Consider the following 10,121-nt stretch of genomic DNA (forward strand, 5'->3'; position numbering starts at 1 on the left):
ATTGTTAATTTAAAAAAAAAAAAAAAAAAAAAAAAAAAAAAAAAAAAAAAAAAAAAAAAAAAAAAAAAAAAAAAAAAAAAAAAAAAAAAAAAAAAAAAAAAAAAAAAAAAAAAAAAAAAAAAAAACCTAAATACTGGCAAGAAAGCACACAACCAAGCATATTCACAAACATGGGAAGTATGGACATTTGAAGCATGGACATGTTGCAATGCTTATGCATGAGTACCCTTTGTCACCCACACGTCACGTGCGTTTGGAGTAATATCCTTGATGGATCGAGTACGAGAGTTGGGACTATCAAACCTTCAGGTGAAGCTTTTCAGGCAATTGGTGAAGGCAACGATCATCTTCATCATGTCCATCATTCTTGGATCATGGTTTTGACTTCTTGGTTGCTCACCACCCCAAGACCTCATGTGATTTCTTCTTCCTCGTGACCGAGGTGCACTTGCATTGTTGTCTGCTTTCAACTTTTGACAGTTGGGTTTGGTATGTCCTTGCAATCTGCAATAGTGACAAACATATTCCGTTCTCAGACTCTGTTGTGATCTTGGAATTGATCTCTCTCCAGCTCCATATCTAGATTCTGATTAATTACGGGACTTATTTATCACCCGTTAATCAGCCACATTCTTCTTCTTCTCAGCCTTAATTTTCTCAGGACTGGACTTATCCACAGTTGTCTCCTTAGCTGTCACAAACTTCACTTCTTTGGTGACTTTGGCTAACGAGCTACTTCCTCTGGTGTATCCTAACTCGAACTTGTCTGAGGAAGGTTTTGTGATGAAATAACATCTTCCAACTTCTTGGAGGGGACCCTTTCTATCTTGGCTTGTGCTTGCACCACCTCTTGCTCAAGGAATCTTACTTTGGTATAAGCTTCCGATAGCTCACCATTTAGTGTCTCAATTTCATACTTCACCTCCTTGTATCGTGCCAAAAATTTTTTGTAATCTTCCTCAGCCCTCTTTATCTTCTTAATGGCTGCATTAGCCACCTTAGCATATTCACTGATCTTCTCAAGTAGTGAGTTGTAAGTCTCCTGCAATCCCACTACTTCTCTAACTTCCTCATCTTCAGACTTCTCAACTATTCCAATAAACTCCAAATCAGAATGTTCCCCAAGCTCCTTCACAAGTATACCCAAATCATCTGATGACTCTACATGCATAATGGTCATGAAAGCGGAGTAGTTTCCTTCTCCATCACAACTATCTTCAGAGTCGGGAGTTTGATGAATCAGTATCACTCAAGGTAGTGGTATAGACCTTTCCTTTTGCCTTCAAATAATTAGGACATTCCTTTTTGAAGTGTCCATGTCCATTACACTTGAAGCATACAATGTCTGCAGGAAATTGAACATCCTTCCTTTCTTTCCTCGTAAACTCTTTCCTATCACCTCTTAAAGATGAAAATTTCCCTCTGTTGAATGGTTTCCCACTATTCTTCATCTTCAGAAATTTTTGGAAGTTTTTGGCAAGGTACGCTACTTCCTTCTCCACTCCATCTTCTTTGGAAGGATCGTCCATTCTTTCGGTGATGGTTTTGAAAGCAAGCGATTTACTCGTCTTGTGGGAAGGCAGTCCTAGTTTATACATTTGGAGAGACCCAATCAGCTCCTGAATTTTGATCTCATTTAGGTCTTTACTCTCTTATATGGCTGTGACTTTTGCTCTAGAGCTTTCAGGAAAAGACCTCAAGATTTTTCTCACCACCTTAGTATCTTCAATCTTCTCACCAAGATTGAGCTTAGCAATGACAATTTCATTGAGCTCTCCATAAAACGAATCAAAGGGCTCATCATCTCCCATCTTAAGCTCTTCGAATTTGGTGGTAAGCATTTGGAGCTTTGTGTCCTTCACCTTCTTAGTCCCCTCATATGTAGTCTCCAAAATCTCCCAAGCTTCCTTGGCCACTGTCATGTGAGATACCCTATGAAATTCATCTGAAAACACACCACAGAATATAGTATTTAAGACTTTACTGTTAGCATTGGCTGCCGCAAAAGCTACCTTATCCCAAGTGGATTTTTCAGCCTCCGGCCTGGTTCAACCTATTTCAATCGCATCCCACACGGTGTCATCAATAGAGCATAGAAATGCCCTTATTCTAACTTTCCAGAAGGCATAATTGTTGCCATAAAAAAATGGTGGAACATTGAGAGATTGAGACCTATCCATCTCAACAAGGGGTTAAGGATCACACTCAGGTATTAAAATCACAACAAGTGTACCCACTCTGATACCAATTGAAAGTTTAAAATGTGTATAAAACACCCTTAAACGTTTAGACCCCAAATTATAAAATTACCAATTCAAGCTTTATATCAAACAGTTAATGTGTGGAACATGATAACAAGCTTATAACATAATTGATAGACAATCTAAGCCAAATATAAACACATCCACAGCAGTAAATATAAGGCAAAAATAAAGAGAAGGAAGATGCAAATACACGGACAACACACGATGTGTTATCGAAGAAGAAACTGAAACCCTCGGCGTAAAACCTCTCCGCCGCCCTCCAAGCGGTAAATAATCCACTAAAAAATGTAGTTGGGATACATGAATAGCAGAAGACTCTCCAAGCCTAATTTACCAAAGTACCTAAGCCCTCCAAACTTCTTGCTCCAATGAGGTTATGCCGAACCTATTTCTTCTTTAGCTTCCAGGATTCCGCTACTATACCATAACATCAACCAATGTATATTGGTTCCTTCCAAACTACTTCCCTTAGTACCAAATGAACCTTCTCACAAACGTGGGTGTGGTAAGATAAGGATTTGATCAATGACCTCTCAAGGATGTGACAATGGAGAGGAAGAGAATAGAGAAATTTGTAGAGTCTCTAAAGTAAAGATTGGTGATGAGGCAATCTTGTTTTTCTTTAAGATTTCTTTCACAAAATTTTCTCTAGAAACTCTCACAATTTAGTGGGTATAAGGGTTTATATATAGTGGTGTGTGTTTGGAATATGAAGAGTTAGTTTTTACCAAACAGGGCTGATTGGCGGCTTGACCTCGTGGCTTGTCCAAGTCGCGAGTTCAAGTTGCGACGTAACGGCCTGGCCAGCTTGGAACTTTTGTCCTGTAGTGCGACAGCTGGTTCGACCCTTCAGCTTCCCTGTGCTTCTCACGTGCCTACATTTGGCGGCTTGCCAGTCGCGAGTTAGCTGCGAGTTCTAGTCACGAAACTCTGCTTCTTGCACATACTCGAGCTTTTCTTCATACTCTCTTCACACACTACCCTTATATGAATCCCACCTAAATATAGGGTTACTAAGTGCTAAATTACAAGCAAATTGGCACGGAATAAAGCTAACAAGATGGTTGATAAATTTCAACCTTACAACTTTAGTACATGGTCAAATCATACAATTAATATTAACTAAATTTGTAAAACATAGAACAAAAACACCCATGTCCTGCTAGAAAAAGCATGGAAATCAAGAGAATTCAACAAATTAGGAACACATAAGAAACAAAACACATGGTATACGTGGTTCACTTAACAAATCCATGGACAAAGATACCAACCAATTCACTATTCACGAAGATTCAAACAAAAACCAAGCTTGGATGGATAAGAAAAAGGATTAAGCACAAAGCCAATTCCAACCAATTAAATACATCACCGAGTAGACATTAAGAGGACTAGGCTAGTGCAAACTTCACAGGAGGTACAAGCTGTTGCTACTGCAATTAAAAAAAAAAAATCCAAATAGTTATGCTTTAATTGTTTTGGTTAGAAATTAGGATGCTTTACTAATCTTATAATAGTTTAGGAACAAAGCATTAGTACTAGACCTGTTTCTTTTTCTTTTCCAATTAAAATATCCGACTTGCCCTTGGAATATAGCCCATGCTATATTTTCATCCTTAAAATTTAAAATGTTCTACATTTCATCCTTCGGTCCACTCTCATTAGGTTTTTTGCCAACATGTTTGACTGAAGGGATAAAATTATAACCTTGATGATATTTCAGGGTCAATAATAAAACCTAAATTATATTCATTTTGTCTCTGAAGTTTAGTTCATTTTCTATTTCCATCCCTAAAACATGTTAGCCACACTAATAAAAACTAATTAACAAAAGTGGACGAAATTACAAAATCACAGGCATTTTAAATTTTCAAGGACATAAATAGAAAATTTTAAATTTTAGAGATGAAAAACATTGATTATAATTCAAAGATGAAAAGAATTTTCTGCCTTTTTTTTTCATAAGTAACTAAATTTCATTTAAAAAATGCAAAAAGGGTTACCATTCTAGTACATTGGAAATATACAACTAAATTTTAGGGCATGTTTGGTAAGAGTAATAAATTGAAAACAATGGACTCCACAAATTAATTTGTCTAAACTTTTCTATCTCTTAAATTAAAGAGCTTATATTTTTAACAAAAATATAATTTCACTTCAAATTTGAAACTTATCATTAATTATTAAAATAATTAAAAAATTAAAAGGTACATGATCTTTTTTTTTTTTAATTGTTTTTAAAAGTGAGAACCAAACATGTATAATGTAAAATTTATTATCTGAATACTAGTTTTAATTTCAATTTTTTTTTTCATACTGTTTCGAAAATAAAAACAAAAATCCTCCGATCAAATAGGCCCTTATCATTTCAACTATTGGAATTTTGGAACTAAAACATTGCTGCAAATTTATAAAACATTATTCTAATTAGGTAAATATGAGGGCCAATATTTTCCCTCTCAGCTTCTCATGTATGGATTTGGTAAATATGAGGGCCCAGTATCAAGAATTAGGAAATTGACCACCAATTTAAGTATCCATGCCTTAATTTCCCGTCTCCTACACTTAATAAATGCCAGCCCAGTCATGATACCTCCAAAACCCCACCAATTAAGACAACCGAAGAATTTCCTAAAGAGAAAGGAGCCTGTCATTGGAGGTATGTATGGATATAAGGCCGAGAGGGAGGATGAAAATTGACAAGGGAAGAAAATTGAAGTTTCATTACATTCACAAAAACTTTTGTCAAGAGGACTTGCAGACAAGCTAGTTAGTCTTTCAAGTCAATATATTATCCGTCAAAATTAAGGCACTGCAAAATTGTTGATGGGAGATACATTAATTGACTCATTCTTTCAAGGAAAAAGTTTTACTTTTGTGAAGTGTTGTTCACTTCACGCTACTTCCAATATTATCAATTCACTATTTATTCTTTCTTGACAAAATGATGAGACTGAGGAAAGATAAGTAAGACGAAACTTTCCACTAATTTTTTTTTTTTTTTGAAAGAAAAAAATTATTATTATTATTATTATTGTTAGGCTCTAAGGAATTAAGAACTAATGTATTAGAACTTCATTTTGTAATGTTGGCAAACCATGATCAAAACGTTTTAGACTTGTTTAGACTTGCTCAAAGTATATGTTTTTTTTTTTTTATGTAAAGTTGGAATCGAGTTGTTGCAGGATTTACTATGTAAATCTACTTGGCTTGATTGATCGAGAATTAGACTCGACCGATCGAAAGTCGTGCAGATTATTTTTTCTGTAGAATTTCCAACTTAGCCCAAGCCCGTTTGACTTGTAGAGTTTTATGTTTTGTCTTAAGTATATAAAAGGGAAAACCCTAGCCACGTTTTGAAGTTGCTCTTTATGCTCTGTGTGTCAATCTTCTGTGAGATATAGAGGTGTTTACCTTCACACATACTTAGGGTTTCCAAGATTCAAGATTATGTCAAGAACTTGGTGATCAATTCAGTTGCAGATTCAACAGTTTAAAGATACACAAGCGGGAGTGCTTGTACTTGCTGGGAATTTAAGAAAGAAGTAATCCGTGGACTCGGAGCTGTCACATGGTCGTGGTAGTAAGTTTCCTACTCGAGCTAGCAATAAGATGTTAGTGATCTAAGTCGCTCTTGTGTAAACTTCAATTCTTTCATAGTGGATTCAGTTTACCTTGAGGATAGCTAGGTTAAATCCTCCCCAGGTTTTTTACTGGTTTGGTTTTTTTGGGTCATCATATCTTTGTGTTCTTTATTTTTCGTACTTTACATTGATATGATATATTTGTGTTAACCTAGATCTGATAATTTGACTAAATAATTACTTGGCTAATTAATTAGGTTAATCTGATTATGTTTTAAAGGGTCTAAAACGCACAAGTGGTATCAGAGCAAGTAGCTCTCTTGTTGTTGATCCTTTGATCTAAGAGCTGATCTTTGACCCCGGCTGTCATGGAATACAGACATTCTCTTGTTATTCCACCTCACTTTGATGGGAATAATTATGCTTATTGCAAAGTAAGGATGAAAGTATTCCTAAAATCAATTATTGAGAGAGTCTGGAACTCTGTTGAATACGGATGGGAGAAACCCACTACTCTTGTGAGTGAGTGGCAAACTTCTAAGAAAGGAGCAGCCACTTTCAATTGCAAAACTATGAATGCTATCTTTAATGTTGTTTCTATGGAGAAATTTAAGAGAATCTCTAATGCTGAGGTTGCTCATACTGCTTTTAATATCCTCCAAATTGTGCATAAAGGCACAAAGGCAATTAAAATTAATAAGTTGCAGCAATTAACAACTAGATTTGAAAGTATTAGGATGTCTAATGATAAATCTTTTGATGAATTATATGCTAAGCTTGATGATGTTGTTAATTTTGCATATAATTTGGGTGAAATCTATGATCAACATAAAATTGTTAGGAAGATTCTTAGATCTTTGATTGAAGATTTTAGACCCAAAGTGACTACCATCACTGAAAGCAAGAATGTGGACTCCATCCATGTTGATGAACTTGTAGGATCTTTTCAATCTTATGAGTTGGACCTACCTAAGACTAGCAAATCTAAATCAATGGCTTTTAAGTTTGTTGATGAAGTTGATGTGAGTGGATTTGATGATGAGTTCTCTGCTACAAAGATTGCTTACCTTGTCAAGAACTTTAGAAATTTTCTTAAGAACGATAACAGAAGGGCAAGAGGTAAGAACACTGCTGAACCTATAAATTTTAGGAGGAATGATCCCACTAACGTTAATAACACTGAAAAACTTTAAAAAAAAGTAGGTCAACCTTCATGTTAGGTTCTAAAGACTTAGGATTTGATGTATTTAGAACTCTAATGTGTAATGTTAGCAAACCATAATCAAAACAATATGTTTAGTCTTGTTTAGGCTAGCTCAAAATTGTGTAATTCATGTAAAGTTAGAATCGAGAGGCTGCAGATGTATTTGTGCATTTCGGCCTGGCTCAATCGATCGAAAGTTAGACTCAATTGATCAAAAGTCGGCCAGAATGTTTTTTAGCAGAATTTCCAACTCAGCCCTATCTCATTAAACATTTTGGGTTCTATGTTTTTTCCCTAGGTATATAAGGCAAAACCCTATCCACATTTTTGAGAGTTACTCTGGTTGTATTGTTGCTCATATTTTGTGGTTTGTGTGAATCTCTTGTGAGATCCTTGAGGAGCTTTCTTTCACATAAACTTAGGGTTTTCAAGGTAGAGATACTATCAACACCTTGATGATCAACTCAGTTGCTGCCATTGAAGCTTAAAAAAAAACAAGCGTGGGTGCTTGTACTTGCTGGAGAATCCAAGAAAGAAGGAGTCTATGGATTCGGAGTTTGCACGTGGTCATGTCAGTAAGTTCTTCTGGTGGGTAGCATTAGGAAGTCGAGCGTGGGTGCTTGTAAGTCCTTTTGTATGAACTTCAATTCTTTCATATAGTGGATTCAAGTTTATCTTGAGGATAGCTAGGTTAAATCCTCCCTAGGTTTTTACCGTGTGGTTTCCTGGGTCATCATATCATTGTGTTATTTATTTTTTCGCTTCTTTATATTCTTGATATGATTGTTTGATTGTGATAACCTAGATTGGCATAAATTGACTAAGTTAATCACTTGGCTAATTAATTAGGTTAATCTGGTTGGGTTAAGGGGTCTAAAAACTGTTCAAGTGCATTATTTTCTTGGTTTTTGAAAACAAGGTTGGTCAATTTATTTACACATAACATATCTTGTGTATCTTGTTTAGTTTTGATGAGCTTATTTATTGCACTTTACTAGTTGAAGCTTTGTAGTGCATGTTGTATGAGAAAGATGTTTATAATTTTTGATCACTTTGTCTTAATCCTGAAGTTACATGCCTTTGATTTTCGGACTTGATCCTTTTGAGAAAGGCATAAATAACGATATCACCACTGTTAACTAGTCAATCATGAACACCTTAGTGCATATCATAAGATTTTGTGCTCGAGATAGTGTAGCACATGGACAAAAAGAACATAAGGTGTAGCCTTGGTTTAATTGCTTAATAATTAAAATTGGTGTGTACTATTAGGCTTGATGCGAATTTACATAATTAAAATTGGTGTTTACTATTAGGCTTGATGCTAATTCACATAACTAGAATCTGTGTGTACATTATGTGGCAAAAATTCAAGAAACTAACATGATTGCAAGCTTATGTTCTAGAAGATGTGAGAGTTATATGATGTAACTCTTTTGGTGATAGTCTCTTTCAAATTCTATGTGATGAATTTTGTAGACTTTGTATTTGATTTATATTCACATATCACCTCACATGTATCTCAAGTTTTTGCTAGTTGCACACACTACACAAGTTACTCTTTGCTAAACACTGTACATGTTATTGTATGTGTGTTTTTGGTCTGACCAACCAAGTTTGAAAATACCTTGAGTATTATGCAAAAGATTTCTTTTTGCTTAAGAATCTAAGGGGCAAATGGCTGGAATTTTCTTTAATAACTAGGTTTAAAACTTGGGTTTTTGAAAAAGCATTTCATCTCATACTCATGCATTTTGTTAATCAATTTTAATGCTTTGAGGAGTTTATAGTCAAAAAGTTTTTTTTTTAAAACTGTGTCTTTTCTCAAAAATTTTGTGAGCCTCTGCCTGTTTCGATCGATCCATTCTGTTTTTCGATCGATCGAAAATGTACTTAAAATTCTTTTAAGAGTCTCGGGTTGATTCAATCGATCGAATGTAATTTTCGATCAATCGAATATCGTGAATCAGGTTTTTAAAATATCAGACTTTGACTTGTTCAAATCACTTTTCAAAAAGTTTCAAACCTTTTTCTCTCTCTCTCCGACTCGGCAAGGCTAAATCACCAATTTTTGTCATCTTTCTCCGAATCTTTTGCAAGGTTTTTGTCTTCTAAGGCTGATATGTCCATTATACCCCTCCTTTTTCTTTTATTTTCTTGTCCATTATACCCCTCCTTTTGCAAGGTTTCTTGTCCTTTCCTTAGCATCATGCCTAGGAAGACTAGAGCTTATAGGTCTATTCCCTCACCTTCTCCTCCCCCATCTTCTTTTGATTTTGAGAAGTTTCCTAATGAGAAAAACCAAGAGATTTATGAGACACTGAATCTTAGGAGAAAGATTTGGGCTGAGTTTTGTTGTGTTAGATGAGCTTGATCTTGCCATTGGGGATAATTTTGAGCGTCGGGGATGGTTACCTTTGTTGGATATTTCTGATCCTCCTCCTCCAGCTACCTTGATTAGAGAGTTCTTTTCGAACATCTCTATCCGCATCTATGATTCCAACACTTTGGTAAAGAGTTGGATACGAGGTGTAAAGTACACCATTACTCCTACTGTAGTGGCTGATGCTCTAAAGGTACCTTTGGTCCAGCACCCTGTCTACCCGTATGTTGAGTCACCACTTTTGAATGATGTCATGTCATACATCACTGGGTCTTCTAATTAGTGGGGTTCTGATCCTCAGATCACGTCTTCTAAGCTTCCTGAGACTATCTATTTGTTTCTTCGGATAGCCTGTCACTCTCTATGGCTTATTTCTCATCTTCACACCATTCCTCTCGAGCGGTGTGTCTTTTTGTATGCTCTTATTACTGTTGCTCCTATTAGTTTTCTTCACGTGTTTCTTTATTCTTTGAACAACGTTTATAGGAGTTTATCTTCCTCTTATGCGCTTGTCCATCCTATTTTTATTCATAGGATTTTGTTATATCTTGGTCTAGATGATTTCCCTTCTTCTGAGCCTGTACATGATATTACTCCCATTGGTGCGTCTTTTCTTAGACAGAGGGCTGCTCATCTTTGAGTTGGCTTTAAACACCCTAGGTTTGAGTCTTCTGGTACCGCACCTCCTC

Source organism: Quercus suber, unplaced genomic scaffold (assembly GCF_002906115.3).
Source record: "Quercus suber isolate HL8 unplaced genomic scaffold, Cork oak 2.0 scaffold_20, whole genome shotgun sequence".
In the NCBI taxonomy this organism is placed as follows: Eukaryota; Viridiplantae; Streptophyta; class Magnoliopsida; order Fagales; family Fagaceae; genus Quercus; species Quercus suber.